The sequence below is a fragment of the Gymnogyps californianus genome, chromosome 10 (assembly GCF_018139145.2).
Source record: "Gymnogyps californianus isolate 813 chromosome 10, ASM1813914v2, whole genome shotgun sequence".
In the NCBI taxonomy this organism is placed as follows: Eukaryota; Metazoa; Chordata; class Aves; order Accipitriformes; family Cathartidae; genus Gymnogyps; species Gymnogyps californianus.
Genome location: NC_059480.1, coordinates 24,903,987 through 24,922,404, shown reverse-complemented (window position 1 = coordinate 24,922,404; position 18,418 = coordinate 24,903,987).

Below are 18,418 nucleotides of genomic sequence, written 5' to 3'. Positions count from 1 at the left end.
CCTAGCTTGGCTAGGTTCCTGTCTTCAGGTCCCTGAAGTTAAATGAGATTAATTCAGGCCTCTTGAAACTGTTGGCAGCGTATTCCTCTGCCTACAGCCATTGCACAGAGAATTCACAAGGTAAATATAAGTAGACAGATGAAGGCAGAGAATCCTGGGGAAATAAAGGGATATCATAAAGTGTTTAACACGATGGAGTGGCAAAGCTCACCAGCCGCCCAGCCACTGTCAACACAGAGGGCCCTGAAGAGGAGCCACGGCCCCCATTTGAGGAGCTGGCAGAACTCATTCCCTTATATGCTGCCTCTGTATTACTTTGCATGTGTTTTCTAGATACAGCAACTTGTTAGTAGATTTATTGGCAGTGCACTAAGAAGCGTCTTTAAGACAAGTTAATTCAGGCTCTCTTAGCCTTGATAACACCTGCTTAAAATATGCTTCCTTCTATGAACGACAAGAGTACAGAGATTATATTGTGATAGTTCCATGACAAGAGACTTCCAAAAAGCAACATAGAAGGCTATTTTTCAGAAGGGCCATTAACCATCTGGCAGCCCATTTTCCACCCTTCATAGTAAGCATGATAATCTGAACAGCATTCAAGAAAAAGGCAGATCGGAGTCTTTGCTGTTTCCCCAGGAAGTGCATCCTGACAACTCCATAGACAAAGATTTTCAAGTGGAAAACGTTTTACATTTGTATCCCATTCACTGCTGTAAAGCCCTGCTTATTTTTTAGAGTTTCTGTACAAAGCTTTATTTTAAATGGAGCTTGGAGATTATGAATTTTGCAGGTGTGTTCACATTCAGCACAGACATACGGAAGACACAATCTCCTGATAAACTAAGGGGTATCTATGACAGCGTTGTGCTTTTGTGTGTCATGCCATTGTAAGTATGGCAATAATGCTGCTGGTGACTTAAGCTGCTGTAACACTACCTAAACCTGCACAGACACATCAGTTAGGACTCAGTTTTCCCCAACACAGTTGGTAGAGCAGTATAAAATCTTTACTCCTGTCCTCAATCTCAGAACTTACCTAGAACCTTGCAGGTTAAAATTTTGCTTCATGTGGGGCAAGGCAATAGCAGGAAAATGCTGTTTTACTGGCTTGTCAGCTAAGATCTGAGATCCAAAGAGAGATGGTGGCTCTGCTTCTGCTGTGAGGCTGGTACTCCTTTTGGCTTCTCCTCGGCTCCTGCGCATGTCGTAATCACTGACTAGCATGTGATGCGGTCTAGTGGTTTGCATGCCTGCATTTCCTTCCCGTGGAGGGGAAGATGCAGAGGGATGGTGGTTTGAATCATATGGGTTTGCTCCAACGTGCAGCTGGAGCACTGCCAGGGCACATGCTGGACTCAGAACTGGTGTCTGTCCACCCATTTGACTGTAGCCCAAGTGACTCATTCCACAGAAAATAACATTGCTGGAACAGAGAAAGTAACCCTCAGGCTGAGTGACCAACAAGCACAGTTGGTCTAATGCCCTTGTGGCAGGGAAGGAAGAATCCTGCTAGTTTGGCACTGGGTTAAGGTCCCTGCCCTTTTAAACTCTCGTGATGCCTTTCTAAGGCTGAAAATTGGAACAATATGATGCTGTAAATTGCTGATCATAAAACAGGATGGGGACTGATGTGCAGCTACCCACTGTGTCCCAAGCTACTGTCCAAATCGCTGACTCGCCTTGTTGGGCCAGTGTCAATGGATTTATGTGGTCTGAAAATCCAGTGAACAATTAAAGCATTTAAAAACAAGCCAACAAATATGAAGCATTTGGGAGCAGCAGCTGATGTTCCCTCAGAGATGTATCACGTGATTTCTATAATCATAAAAATATATTTAATTTTGTTTATTTAAACCAGCCTGTGTTTTGCTGTGAGCATTAATCATCTGGTGTCACACAATAGCACACTAAATGTCACACATTGAATCACATCTCCTGCGACACTGTTATGAATATTCTGGATGTACTCCACAGCTGTACAAAGAAGTACTTCATGCCTTGCTAGCTGTAGAGCAAACACACTCTTGCAGCTTCATTTTGTATTCAGTAGCTCTACAAAACAGCAAAGGCAGCATGCAAAATGAGGAGGAATGCTGCTGAAGCTCAGCTGTTGATCTTTCACAATTCAACTGCAAAAACTATGAGGTCTGAAAGAAGACATTAAAGTACAAGTATCAGCAGAAATATTAAACTACTTTAATCAAGAGAATTACACCTGGTCACTTAGTTTTTTAATTAAGTTTTGTTTGCCTGAAGAAGCAACAACAGCACATAATGTTTCCTGCTGAAGGCAGGGCCCCCTTCTTCCCCCAGAGCGAGTCAAGGAGCAAAGAAAATTCGTATTTCCCAGCTGCTGGAATAAAGTGGAGCAGCTGAAAGATGGCGATAGTTTATATTTGAGACTAGTTCAGTGGCCTGGCAGGTCTGTGACTGGAGAATATAGTGACATAAAGTAGTTTAACCGCACCTTCATAACCCGCCTTTAGGCCAGCAGTGGGCTTAGCCTCTTTGAAGTCCAAAGATCAGGATGGATCTGAATAGTATGCTTTTTAATCTTTTTTTTTTTTTTTTCCTTAAAGAAAAGCTGCTGCTTATATCACCTCATCTCTGTTAAAGCAAAAATGTAAGGGGGGAGAAACGAACCTATGAAAAAAATATAGATTTGTCTTCAGAGGGGATTTTGGATGAAAACAGCTAAAGCAGAGAGAGGCACTGGATGAAGTCATTCTGTTTCAAGCCAGTGGATTGCCTTTACTGGACCCTGATTGAAACTAATCAGTTGGCAGGACAGACTAATGCATATTGATGGTGCACTCTCCTTATCAGTGATTACAAACACATGCTCTGGGAAGTCCCGCCAACAGATTTGGTGTCCTACAGTACCAGAACTTGGGTGGAAAGACCTTCCCAAAGGGGAAGGTGCATCACCCAGCTGGAGATGATACTTTATGGTCTTCTTGTCTTTTGAATATATATGAGTCAAGAATCCCTTCTCTACTGAAGTCAGTAGCCTGATTTAAAATAGATGTTTATATCTGTGCCTTATGAATGCAAATGCTTGTTACTCAGAAATCCCCATTTGGTGAGGCTAGCACTCACACCTGCTTAGCAGCAGGTACAAATACTTAGCTGAAAGACAAAGCAATGGAAAATCAATCCCAAGAATGCTTAAATACCCCCAGTACTGGTGAAAGGAGAATGTCGTGTAGCCCTCAGGACGCATATACTGTGATACAGCAAATGCAGTCTCTGACTTTGACCAGAAACACATTTTCATTACATTTAATTTCTTTTGGCAGGACGTGCCACTTTCTAACTTTAAATGCAGGAATTGTGGACAGCTACGGTGCGTCTGTCTCCTTCCTATAAAAGAAGCACTGGAGAGAAACAAGGCTGTTTCTCCTTTCTTGTAACACAAGGTTGCCATTTTTTCAAACTGAAAGCAAGTGGGAGCAAATTATTTGGATTTCCTGACGAAAGCTGCATGAACACAACACCTTTAATAAAAATAGATGGTTCTCCTCATAATGCTTCTCTCTTCTTGTCCCCATGGTCATAGGAGGCCCTGCTTTCTGTTTTCAGTTAGAGAACGTCTTTATTATCCTTGCAGACAGTGAATAACAAGACATTCATTTGAACTACATTTTTTTTGGCAATAAGACTCGGGGAAAGAATAGGGATAAAAAAATCAGAGATGTCAGGAGCAAGTTCTGCCTGTAAATACACGTTCATAGTTCTCAGTTCCTTCTTTGGTTGCAATGGGGGCAGGTCTCTGAATTTTAAACAACCAAATTATGTTTATCGTTCAACTGTATCGCTTTTGCATGCTTTCCTGTTGTTTCACTCCTTTCTTAGCATATGTAGAGCTGGGTAGTTTTTACCATCTTGGCCCAGCAATGCAGTAACATCAACCAGAAATGTAGTTCAGTAAAACATATTGTATCATTGAAACAAAAGTAAGAATGGATAGATCTTTGAAAGAGAGTAGATATGTTTTAAAGCATATTTGCACTGAAATTCAATGGTCTTCCATGAAATTTTCATCTGTATAGGAATACTTACACTCTGTTCCACTGCCTGTCTTTGCACATTAGTTACATATGTGTATGCATGTGTGTGTAAACATGCACACATGTGTACACACATACATACACAAATACGCATATCTGTAAATATGCATGTAAAACAGGTTTGCTGTGCAGGTGCAGTTTGGTATGTTGTGTGCACATGCACGCAACTAAACATATTTCAGTATATAAATGAAACAGATGGACAAGTGAGGCAGGAAGGTACTGGGGAGAAAGAGAGGGAAAGGTGCGAAGTATTTCAGACAAAAGGCAAGGCTGCCCAGTATGAAAAAATTGAGAACTGCTGGTATTGATAATGGCAGACTGAATGAGTCAAATGTATTATGAGTAGTTTTCCCGTTCCACACTTAAAGAGATTATGCCTGTTTATCTTAAATATCTAACATATGACAACTTCCTAAAGCCAGTTTAATAAAGGAGTGCTCTAGTGACTCCTAAGTATTCCCATATTTGCAAGATCTGAGTTTCAGGAAGGCAGGGTTTTGATGGATGAAGTGAAACAATTTTTTCGATATAATTCAGGTAATCAATTCTCCACAAAAAAGGGAACATAACTCTTTAGCAGTTGGCAGCAGTTACATAAATATGTACAACAACTTATGGAAATACAGTGGCATCTGCAATGATGAAAGTTCGACAGGAGAATAACCAGAGATACTGCTTCAAATGACACAGTGTAAAAGGAAGCTTACAAGACTGCAACAGGAAATTGTTTATCAAAATGAATTTAGAATGATTTTCATATGATTAAAATTACCTGATGAAACTTACGTTCAATAAATTAGGAAGTACTTAATGAATGTAGTATTCCATCAGGAATTATTAACAATTAACATATGAAAAGATGAAACATGAGATTCATAAGAAAGATGTGGATGGAGGCAAATGAGACTGCCCTCATATCGGAGTTTTCATCTCTGGGTGGCTTCATCAAATGTCTGATCTTGTTTGTTTTGGCAGCTTTGGAGAAGATGTTTCAAATTTTGAGAATTAGACAGAAATGGCTTTTGGACAAGCGAAGACTGGCAGAAAGCTCATTAAAATGGATGGCAGTTTGCCTGCCAATTTCAACGAGCTCTAGACCATGACCTCTGTAAAAGAATGCTCGGTTCAATCTCTTGTGAAAAATCTGGCAGGTATCTGGCAAATACCTTTTGGGTTTTTTCTATATGCACATACAGGTTTGATTCTGCTGCAGTTGAATTCAGTGGCATTACTCTTAAGGGCTAAAAGGTTAAGCAAAAGCTTATGTGCATCTGTGGATTAGGGATGCAATCATTTTGTTCAATATAAAAAGCCGTGTTTTAAGGTGAAAGGGGAAATATATCTCATCTCAGTGAGACATATAATGGGAGAAACCATTATTGCACATCAATCAACAGGAGTGCTGCATGCCACCGACTTCACTTGGGATACAATTTTGTTTTCTCTTTCATACATCCATAGATAAGTTGCGAAATGCAAGAGGAGGCAAGTTATGTCCATTATTTTTTTTTAAAGAAACTTTTGAGAAAAAAATCTCAAAACATTACTTATATGTGATCTTTCTTTAGTGTCAGAAAAAGTCTACTTCATCCAGAAATTGTTGACATACATTTTATTAGAAAAGTCATATTTGATACTGAAATAAGTCTCTCCTAAACCAAATAAAAATGCCATTCTTCATTCCATATACATCTCTTTTTATGGCTTGATCCAAAGATCATAAAATCAATGGAAAAACTGAATCTTCAGTGCCAGATATTGTCATTATGACTTGCAAGCCCATTGTTTTTCCAGAAGAGAGAACCAAGTCTCAGTACTTGTTGCTTGGTTACAGCCCCTCCAGCCCTCTTGGAATTCAAGGGTTTATAACACCTTGGAAAACCAGACATATATAGTTTTCACTTCAATTATTTATGCAGCTAGTTGTTGATTCCTTTTTGTCTGGTGACCCTGATGAAATGTTTCAATAACTCTGCTCTTCTTCTATCTAAGGCTTTATTCTGCTGTACTTGGCTTTTCCCTGTGAATGCTCTCCAAGTCCTAGCAGTGTGAGTCAAATAGTTTACTGGAATCCTGAATGGGCAGGACAAAAAGAAATTTGTTGCCTAGGTAACTCAGCAAAATAACCAGTTAGTTTATGCAAGTGTGCCTGCTTATCTGCTGAAGCACAGATGAGCATATATGCGTTTAATAGTGTTCCTTTTCTAGTGCTTCCCATGAGTATCCATGCAGATTATACTAATGAAATATTCAAAGAAATTCTCTCTCTCTAACTGATTCATCCAACACGAATGCCATGGATTCCTGGATATAGTCAAACCAGGTAAGAGCAATATAGAAATCAACTGTCTGCTGTCGCTATAATGTTGTTAAGTTTTTAGGTCTGATTTTACTGGTGGCATCAAACTAATGGTTTGATATCACCAGTAAGCATCAAGCTAACACTAAGTAAAGTAAGAACTTTACATAAAGAACATGAAATTACAACAACAAGCTGCTGTATCCTGGAATCAGAAAAATGTTATAATAGGGAAGTGTCATTTAAGTATTTTTTAAGGATGATTAACATAATGTCAGATCAGAAAAACTCAGCCATTTAAATGCATAGACTTTAAAGCCAGATTGTTCATCTAGTCTGATCTTAACGAACTCAATCTCTGTGAATCCTGTATGAATGCTGACCCTATTCACATTAACAGAATTTTTGCTGTTGACTACCATAGCGCCAGGATCTCATGGTCTGAGCATTTCAGTTATTTCTGTATAAAAGGGGGAGGGATAATATTATTTCCTTTCTCCTACTCTTTGTCTGTCTGCTCTGTTCAATTAGACTACAAACTCTCTGGAGCAAACTCTCTTTTACTGGCTTTCTATGGTGCCCAGAACAATAGGGCCTCTTGTGGCCTACAGCAGTCATAATGATTTGAATTGTGTCCATCATTAATCAGATCTCGGGATGAGACGCATTCTGCCCAGTGCATACATATTTCATGTACCTGTAGGACATGCAGGGAAAGATCCGATCAGTCGAATGTAGATGGGAGAGACACGTGGTTGAGACTGATGCCCGCTCTGTATTTGCCCTGCTCACCCATTTCAAAGACAAAATTACCGGTCAAAATTGGATGAAGTGGGAAAAACTATTTCTTTCTTGCAGGGGTGGGACATGCTGCTGAATTTCTTGGCAGAAGCACATTTTTATGGGCAGGTTGTAAAGATCTGAAAAATAGTGTTTATAATGGAAAGACCGACACCACCTTAAATATGTCATTTCACTGAAATAGCACATAGATAATTTTTCTTATCCTTTATGAGGTATGCATTTGCCATGGAAGATCTGAAGCCCATTAGGCTGTGATGTGGACGACTACCTTTCATTTTATATAGAGAGGAAAAATGGTAAGTAGAAAGGCCCCAGATTATAGTCTTGTTTAATTTAGAAATAAATACTGGGGGTTTTTCTTAGCGGATAGAAAAAAGATATGCTCCAGTGACCTGATGAAACTCTTAATACCCTGTCCTCTGCCCACCCTGTAATAAACTCAGTTTGTACCACCTAAAGTTTTAGTGAAACCTGTGTGGAATGATGACTTTGTTAAATTTCAGATAATGATCTGACAATTCAACATTTGGAACCACAAAATACCTTTGCATAGGAGCTGAAATTTTCTGATAAACATTATGTTCCTGTACTTTACTGGCACAGTGAAGTTTTCCAGCAGAATTTCTAAGAGAATGTTTTGGAGACTTCAGTCACTGTTGGGGAAAGCACATGCCTTTCTATACAGAAAGATTTTATAATGATCAGACCAAGAAGAAGAGAAAAGAGGAATCTGAAGGAAAGGGAAGATAGGGAATAATTTTTCTGTGGAGAAATTGAAAGGTAGTAAGCCTGAACCATAGAGGTTTGTGACTATATGGTATTTCCAGTTGAATATGCCTGGGCAGAAGGGTTTACTGTGTACTTTTTTCCACATTGATCTTAATCTATTTATCCCCTCTTCTTTCAGTATGGAGCCTAGGAGCTCAAGTGAAGAAGGAACTGTGCCTGTCATGGGGGAGATGCAGATCAATAGGGCATGATTGACTGCTCTGTTATAACCTTGCACAGCACAGCACTGAAACTTGGTTCCTGTAACTACTGTTAGAGTTTAAAAGCCATCTGTAAACTTCAGCAGGGACTAGCCAATGCCCATAACAATACTGGGCTGCTGCAGTTCCATCAGTGGCACACTGCCAGTGTCTACACTTCGTCTGAGTGAACTGAACGAACATTATATCAAACACATCTTGAAGTGAATAGCTTCACTAGACTTATTCTCAGAACCTATAGCTTTAATGTTTTAAGAAAAATATAATATAAAAATAGACACAAAACTGACCTGTCAGTTCCCACCAAGAGAAGAGTCTCTTGTTTTCATTCTCAGATGCAAACTTGAAGAAGGAAGCCTGGAAGATTGTTATAAAATGGCTGAGCACATTTAAATGAGGCAAGGACATTCAACAGAGTGAAGAGATGCTCGTGAAGAACTTTTATGAACGTTACATAAAATATGAGACTCTTTAAGTATCTATTTTCTTTTCATCCAAAGTTCTTGGATAAATTAATAAAGCATTTAACAGCCATTAATGAAGCAGGGGATCTTTTAAGCAACGAAAAGATAAACTTCAAGTGGGCAAAACTGTGAAAGCAATTCAGAAAAGTGAAGTCGCTGGAGTGAGCACACCAGAGATTCATCTGGATGATCACATATCTTGCTACAGGTATCACCAACCTATCTTTAGCCACCTTCTGGAAAGACGGTTCATTGATACCAGCTAGATCAGCACAGGAATTTGTTTGATGTGCTTAAGAGATTGGTAACAATAGCTCCTAACGTGAGTGCGTTGCGCAGTGACAGTGTTTCCTTGGAGACAGTGAATCCATACAGCCCCAGCCAGGATCCCTGCAGGTTACCTCTCTCCAGAGGACGTAGAACTACCTCTCTATGCAGGGGCAAAGATGGGAAGATAAGCTTTGACTGTAGACAAATAGCCTTATGCAAGATGTGAGGATTTCATGCAACAGCAAGACATGTCTGAAAGGTAGGAGGGTGAAAGAAGAGAAGTAACTGTAGTCATTGCACAGCTGGCTTGACATGCTTTGACAACAAAGATAGTGTTACAGGATTGAGTATCTTTTTAAAATGTACGAACCGGTATTGCTGATGGAGATTGTTGTGCAGTGAAAACAGGAAGAAAAATGGTTTTTTTCTTGGTGTCATTGGCTGATTACTGACAGGCAAAAGGTGTCTCAACAAAAATGTATAATTTGTTGTAAAAATGTGTGAAAGGCACATTGATTGAGATGTGGAATTTGTATCGTTGCAAGTTAGATCCATGAAGAGCTGCATGGAATGTTAGTTAATATGCTAGGAATGTATAATTATGGTGATAAGACCTAATTAGGTTAATTATGTCTTTTTGGGGGGCAATTTTATGATGCATAAAGCAAGATAATTGATGATACAGCTAACAGCAAGGATGCATTGTAACCATAACTTACAGGTGTGTTTGTCACTAAATTATGCTCAAAAGAACTGCTTCAAAATGTTGCATAATGTCTCATAAAACTCCTATAAAAAATAATTGAAAGGTAATAGAGCATGGAAACACTACGTCCAAGTGCTCTACTATTCTAAGTTCAGAGAGTTCTCATAATAAATGTTTGCATACAAGCCACAGCTGCTACATAGCAGTAAATTGTGTGCATTTTGAACAAAGCACAGCCTGAATTCTGAGTTTGCTGTCTTTTAAATACCTATACAAATTGCATTTGTAAGTTAACCCTGCAGTTCATTTATGTTGATCAGCTTTGGCACGTGCAATTGACTGAGACAACATAAATAACTGAGTGTTTGTATCATGCAAGCAAACAGCTATTTGTGCAAGTGGTTTGGACAGATCCATAACCAGCTCTCTTAGAGCCTATGCAAAATCAGCAGCTCTGACCTAGACACAAGAACTCTTCACTTTGGGAGGATTTATTACCCTTTTCTTAGTTCATTTGGTTTTGGTTTGGGTTTTTTTTTTTTTCTTTTTCTTAGAGATGATCTTTAAATACATTCGATTTGGTTCCTTTAGAATGGTCCATGTTTTTCACTTCCATAGTAGCAGGACTGAAAGAGCTTGGAGCACTTTGCTGTTAAATAGCAATCTGACCAGACTTCCACTGAGATCAACCGCACGGGATCACGGGCCTTTCCATCATATATATTCTGTGATTTGGCGGGATGTGAAGCTGTAGCGAGCACCACAGGAATTCTGACTCTGAATATGTGAAAAGGTAGTACAAATAGCCCTACTACTTGTTCCCAAATCTTTTATCAAGGGCATTTCAGATCTACAGGGAAAGCAGCCATGGTTCAGTGAAAGCTAAGCCTACTCGAGGCTGCTGATTCCTGAAAAGTAGCTGGGTATAAGACTACTGGAAGCTAGACCAGACCCCAAAACTGCTCAAAACACTGGGACAAAAGGCTTTCAAATCCGAATTGCAAGAGTTTGCTTATAACCTTCTTTATCTTTACTCCTCTTCCACTGAGCTTTCCATTTGCCATTTTCGGTGAGGCAAAGCTGAACCTGTGCTGTAGAGTCTAAGGTGTTTGTTTATCGAGGCTGCCAGTTATTTCAGGAGAAAGGAGTCTTTTGACTGACAGTCTTTTCTTAAGAGTCAAATATCTAAAATAATACACAGGAGGAATGTTTTTCACTCAGAATATCTTTCACTGGTGTAGTTTCAGAAGTAGCTCAGCTATAGCTCTTCAAAGTATTTCATGGGCTTTTAATATAGTCTACTCTTAAAGTCAGCTGGACTCAAATGTACTTGCACTGCAGTTAGGAAATTTACAGCATTTTGTTGCCTATGAAAATTTTGCCAAGATGTCAGTGGGAGGAGGAGCAGACCCGTTTCACAGACACGTGACGGACACTGACATCTTGATAAAGCGTGACTTTTATCAGTGAACTCTATAGGAGTGCATCATTTTCCAAGATATGACCTGATATCTCATAAATCATGTTTTGAAAAAATGCAGTAGCTGTTCTGTACTCATTCCTTCCAGTTTACAAAATATTTCAGCCACTTAATTCCCCACTGGGACTTCCACTGAGGAGAATGCATAAAATACATTGGGTTAGTCATGAGTACTTTTGCTTACCCCCACAGTCCATGCTACCTCTTTTCAGCTCGTATGAAGCACTCTAGATTTCAAAGTGCTAGCAAAGAATTGCTTTGTACAATTTTTTTGTTTGTTTGTTTAATTATTTAGATGAAATGGCTATTTTATGTATTTCAATGATGCTACATGGAACAGAATGATTTCCCTGAGCTTTTTTTGAAGTGATCAGAAGTCCTGCTATTTCAAAGCACCCTTTAGGCTCTTAAAGTGGGATCCTCCTCATCAAACTTCAGAGGCCCTGAAGTTGTGTCCACTCTCAGGAAAGCCTGTGGGCTCCTCATGTAGACAGTGTGGACTGTGGTTCACTCCAGCTGAAAATAGGCACTAAGGCTGGATTGAGTAAGTGGGTACCTGGGCAATACCCACTTGTCTCCACTGACTGTAGAGGGAGACAAGAAAATTTGCTAAGCCTGGCTTTGCAAGCTGGCAACTCCAGCTAGGTGGGAGAAATCATACTTTAACTAGATGGAGCTTTTAGATGTTTAATGTTGACTTGAGTATCCTGAAATTTTGTACATGGATTTGATATCAGTGGCAAAGCTGTAGCCATGATACGAACAACTAGACTGAGGGCCAGCCTGAGAAATTAGAAGTTGGTCACACACAAGATTTTCCCCCCTTACCATTTTAAGTTTCCTTTCCAATCCTCTTTTATAGGATTCTTAAAATATAGTCCAGTGTTGCTGCTTAAAAGACATCATAGATACCCCCACCCCAAGAAGAGAGAGAATGGAGGAATGCTATTGCCACAGAGGGTTTCCATTAGTGAAATTAATTCCTCTCTCATAAGAATTTAGGTCTATGATTTATGATAACCACCAATTTCGCACTGCAGGCAAAGTGAGAGGAAATGACTCAGCCTGGACAGACATCATGAATCTAATTTTTTTCCCCCTAATGCTTGACATAATCTAGTGTGCTGCTCCCAGAGGTGTCATTGGAGATTCATATCCAGCCGAAGGGCCTCACAATCAAGGCAGAAAATTTTGTTACTTTCATGTATTGTGTGATCTGTAATTGTTTGGAATTGCATCCTGCCTTATTCATTGCCATTTCTTTTGCATCAATTTTGCAGCAAAATAGTAAGGAAAACAAAGCAAGGGAGAGAAAAGCAGTGTTGCGCTTGCTCCTTCAGAAAAATCTTCTGTGATATAATGTTAGGGTCCAGCTGGTGCTTATTAAACTCAGGCAGTTTGGGGATGAAAAATGCTTCCTTCTGTCACTCTTTCCAATAGAAATCTCACTACCCACCTGATTGGAGAAGTCTTATCTATCACGTATTGATTCTGGAACTTTATGTTTTATTTTCTATCACCGATACAGAATTTTGTGAGTGGGTTTCTGCCAAAAGATCAGAATAGATATCATGTTAAATGGTTCAGCTAAAATGTTTTATCCCACATTTCAAGGGACTAGGAGTGTATATACATGTCTCAGCAGAGGAGGTAGTATCTAGCTGAGAGGAAGGTAGGTTTTGAAAAGTCTTGCAGTTATAAGTAGTCATTTGAATACATCTTAAATCGTTTCCAAAACTGAGAAGAATAACAGATCTTTTTCTTAAATATAAAAGAATTTCTACATATTTCTCTGGTACGACCTCATTTAACATACAAGGAAGCAGAGCAAAACAAATACCAAGATAGGGCTAAGCAAGAGCTCCTAGCACTTTTTTTTTCCTTTTTTTTTTTTTAATATTGACCAAATGTAGATCCTCTTTTCGCAGGGTTGCTGTGTGTGTGAATGCCTGCTGATCTGTAGCAGCACACACACGTGAAAATGGTCTGTTTGCCTCAAGATGACCTCTAAAAATGCCTAAGTAAATAGCTGTTATTTTCAGAAATGCTGAGCTTGCTCAGCTTGCTTTAAGTCACCTACGGTTTATTGTGGCTGGTTTGATCCCATTAAAAAAACAAACATAAAGCATGAAGGGGGGAGTATTTCCCTATGTCAGTACTGTTCTGTGCAGTTTGTGTGTACTTTCAGGCAAGTCAGGAAAGATGTAATACTGGGTTTTGCTGATGTTTAAAAAAGGCAGAACAATCTTAGTAAGGTCAACAGTATATGTCTCTTCACGATTATTTGCCAATAATCTGTAATTGTAAGTTTTAACTGATGTTCTATTTAGCTTGTCTGTTACAATCAATATGAAACTTTCATTACCATCCTCACTAGACCATTTTAAAGCTGCATTTTTATTCTCCGTTTCTGCTCCTGACTGTAATTGTTTTAATGATGCTTACTGACAGCTGATACTTTCTGGCAAGCTCTCACCGAGCTGGTACAGTAAAAGTCAAATTATAGTGCTTTATGCACACACTTACTAAATTAAAATTATTTTTTTGAAGTATTCCATGGTAAATTTCTAAATTGCAGCTGCCAGTCTGCAAATTATTCAATCTCTCTGAAGCACAATTGGAGAAATTGCATCATTTGGAGTATATAAAATGTACTTTTGGAAGTGTTCTCGGGCAATGAACTAGCAAAGCACACAAGCACATGACTTCAAGACTCTATTGAACAAAGTTCAACTCTTCTCTGGAGCCTTGATATTCTACTGAAACATGCTCAAGGGATTAAAATAAATACACAATTGAGGTATCTTTTCATACAACCTGGATCCATAAAAGCAGGGCTATACAGGATGGAAGGGGACATATCACGCTGTTGAAGAAGTTCTTCATTTTCTCCAGGACTGAGTTTTTCCAACAAACTGCCATTAAGTTCCTCTTTCTAATGTTTGGACATACCTGTGAAAGCCTCGTACGTGTAAGTAAACAGTACTTAGGTGAGAGGTCCCATTAAGGGACTAGAGGGGATTACCTATGGTTTGACCTGAGGATCATGTGGCTGTTGTCTGGTGGTAAGTCCTACCCCTTGCTACTCTGTATTTTCTGTTACTATAAAATAGTTTGCATTTCTCTGAACAGAATCGATTACTGGTTTAACATCTCCTCTCCAGTTCCTCAGGTCTGACTACGAGCAATGAAAAATTCTGTACATCCTATTCATCCTGCTGCTCCATCCTAAGTGATAGACACACTATTCCACCGGTTTTATCACAAAACAGAGGATTCATCAGGCAGAACTGTGATTCTGGGCTACCTTCCCCAGTAAGTGTCTGGCTTACCAGTCTGGTTACAAGTTTATAGAAGAGAGACACTGACAAAGAATAACTAAGGCAGAAATCTCTTCCTCAGCTTTGAAGCTGATTATGTTTTGCCTCCTTTTATCTTCCAAAGCTAGGTCAGAATATAAATAAGATTATATGATATGGTGTCAACAGTGGCAAGGGATTTGACTCAGCCTTTGAACACTATGCACAGACCTGGATGCAATGGGCAAGTATATAGTAAGTCCTGAAGAGGCTGTGTACATTTGCTATAAAATGTCATGACTAGGAGTGCTATGAAAGGTAACAATACGGATATTCTGCGAGAAGATCTCTCTCCAATATTTGAACCAACTCATAAAAGTAAACCAGAATGGGCTGTGGTAAACTACATCTAAACTGTGAATTCCCACAGCATTTACCAGCTTCTGGATGTGGCTCTAACTGGAGGGGATGAGTCAGAGGTGTGCGCTTCATCTCTCCTCCCCCCTCAACTCCACCGTCACGGTTTCCAGTGAAAGAGATGCTGGAAGTTCAAGCGAATGCCAAGCTGCATTGCACTGAGAGGTTCCCCCACTGCAGGCAATCGTGGTGCTGTGTCTGTTGGGTGTGACACAAATCACACCTGCTCCACACACTACAGGCAGAGTTAGAGACTTTGTTCCTTGCTCCCTCCTGGGAGATGGATGCCCTGGAAATTACAGAACCTGCTTTAGTGGAAAAGCAAAATGGGCAGAAATCTCATATTCTCAACTGCAGTGGCAAGTTTTCTGTATTTAGATTTAGTGCCTCAGTTGCATTCAGGATACATTGTATGTAAGCTTGTCCAGAAATGTGTTTACGTGCATATGCATACACAAATGCATGCCATTGTATCCTCACTTCCATACATCATTTTGCTATTCACTAGATGGTCTTAAGACAGAAGACATTGTAAACATGTATGAATATTATTTCTACTGTAATAAGGCCAGAAATATGAGAAAATACAATGCCAGAAACTGAAAAGCCTTAACTGATTCTTTTATATCTTTATTTTGCTTTTTTTAAGCTTCCTTCTGATTCCTTCAAGTATCTCGGCTGGTGTGACATAGAAGACCATGATGTTCGAGGAAATCAGCTTCATTGTCCCCGAGTGAGAGAAGGTAAAGATCAAAAAGACATATTCACATTTAAGCCTTAACTCTATTTACTCAAACAGTATGTCCTTACATGTTATGAGCTTAAATCATGGAGTTTGGCATTGTTTTGAAAAAGGGCAGGATTTCATCCCATATTGTACATGCTTGCTTTTTTTAATCACTAGGAAAATATCCTTCGTAATTTCGAAAATGGGAAACAAAAGCCAGAACTGTAATTTGAAAATTTTTAGTATTAATATGGTGTCGATTACTTCTCTCAAAAGTTCATTGACATTTAAATACTGTTCAGAATGCAGTACCCATATGCCAGACAAGAAACCAAGATTTTATTTTATTTATAAAACCATATATTTTATTTTAAGACTGAATTAACCCAACTACAATCTATAGACACCCTCAAGAATAGAGAATGAAAAGTGGATTTTAAAATCCAATGTTTGCGCGTTTGGGACTAAACAGTGGAAAAATTCCACACTGTCCTTGCTTTAGTTAGGAATTTGAAGATGTCCATAGCTCTAAGCATTTCAGTAGACCTTAAGACTTTAAGTCTTCAGTGTGTGTTGTTCTTAACACTAATGAGGTTTTGAGTATGGCTATTGATGCCAGCTGCAGTTGTTGTCAGTGGTCTGGAAGTTACAAACATATCCCTTTCTCAGGACAATTAAAGGATAAGTACATAACTGCTATATAAAAACTCATAGCATGTGAAAGAATATATAGAAACGGTATTTTAGAACTCAGATGCTTACGCTCAACCATTTAGAAAAAGCTTTTATTCTGAGCTGTAGAAGAAATGTCATTTACTAACCATGTACCAAATCATCGTGACCTTAGATTGCTTGCTGAATTATGAGCCCAGGAAAGGTAGAAAAATCTTCACATTAATTTACATCTTAGAAGCCTGGAAACCTACACACCTACAGTATTATATATATTTCTTAATTTCAGATAACTTCCCAGCCAAAGTAACTAAGTGCCAGTTCCATTTCACATGCACTATTGTAAATCTTCTTTTCTGACCAGGGCCCTCAGAAGAAGAGCTATTTTTCAGAGGAGAAGAACATACTTTGAAAAAAAGAAAACAAGTAACTGACACAGAGAAGTGGCAAAAGAAACTGCAAGAGAACTGGGAAAACTGTGCTGTAAAACTTTCTCATTAACATTTTTGTACTGTAGCAGTAAAGAAGCCAAATAATAATGTGCTGGCTGCTCATTGCAGTTAGCAGTTTTAAAGCTCCAGTTGGCACCATGACATTGTAAAACAGAAGGTTTTTACAAGCTGGAAGAAACACTGGAATATACTGTTATTTGGGTTGTGACCTAAAAGAGTAAACTCTTGTGACAGGGCTTCGTTTGTGCTCGGGCGTCTAAGAACTAGTGACATTCTTTGCCTGCTTAGTGCCTTCCTCAAAAATTGATGATAAATGAATGGTTAGAGAATGGAGTAGTTTCATTTCAGCTCTTTCACTCTCTCCTCATACCAGCCTGAGCAGTTCTTTTGGCTGGAGGTACCACATTATTGCTGGTTCTGATCAGCAGTAAGTTACGACCTCCCTAAGATCAAGGAGAAAGCCGGGTAGTAACTTCAGTTAACACTGAGATCCAGTACTCTGGATCACGCCTCTCCCTATGCATAAACACATGATACAGACTGGGGAATATTGATACCTGGCTGCTGCACAGCACTTTTTTTTCCAGATGAGTTTAGGAGCCAAACCAATAAGCCATGATCACTTAGTCCTGCTTTCTCCACCCAGAGCACACACACTGCCATCCCCACTGAGAGAGGAAGGAGGGGCTGGACAGTAAGATTCACATGCTTAAGAGAAGGTTTCTTTCTTCTTTACTTTCAAAGAGTTATGCAGTGCATCACTATGATTCTAAGGTGAATTTGGGAATTGGCACCACCAATTGTTGTAAGAGCAGCATAATAAAATAGATTCACCTTTTAACTAATTCTGACATGGAAAACATTTAATGATACAGTTATTAGAAAGCAAGAAAAAAAATGTAAGTGATTTCTCTTATTTTTCCTTTCCCAGGAGCTGAACCTTTCATTTCAGGACCTGGGTGATCTTTACCAGGTGGAAAACTTCAAAAGGATTCTCCAAAGATTAATTCGGGTGGAAAAACTTTGGTTGGTGGACAATTCTTTGACAGACCTAAGTGCCATAAGGTTGCCAAGGTAGACAAAATGTCCTGTTTCTATTTTTATGCAATATCATAGAAATCAAAATTATTATTTACTTAAGTAATGGCTGGAGCAGACTCTTGAGAACTGCCAAAATATGATATTTTGGGGGGTATTATATTGAGAATCCATTCAGTATATTGCTATTCTGAGTTCATGTCATCCCCAAGTTGAAAATACTCAGCGAGGAGATCAGATGATGTCCCCTTTATTCCTGGTGAATAATTAATGAGTCTCATCAAGTTCAGTGATATTTGTGCTGAAAGGGAAAGTTGTTGAACACTGAAAGAATCTATATGAAGAGATGGTGGAACATAACCCAAGCAGAGAGGCCGAGTATGACCATGACAACTATATTTTTACAATCCATCTATTGCTACTGTGTTGCTGTATGTCTAGGTATATGGAAAGCTGTAATATTGAGAACAGGAATAATGATGTATGCATTGTACAATATAAAGAAAGCAGAGAGTGTAAAGCATAGGGATCTGATCTTGCAGTCCATGGGTAGGCAAAAATAGCACAAATGTAAAACTAGTGTGAAAGCAGGTCTCGAGGAATCAAATTCTTGTATCTCTCATTGGAAGCCCTAAGTTGCCATGACTTCAATTACGTGAAGAGCCATCCCTGTGTTGGCTTACAGGTATATAGTGTTATGGATGTGATCAGTGATGTCGTACGCT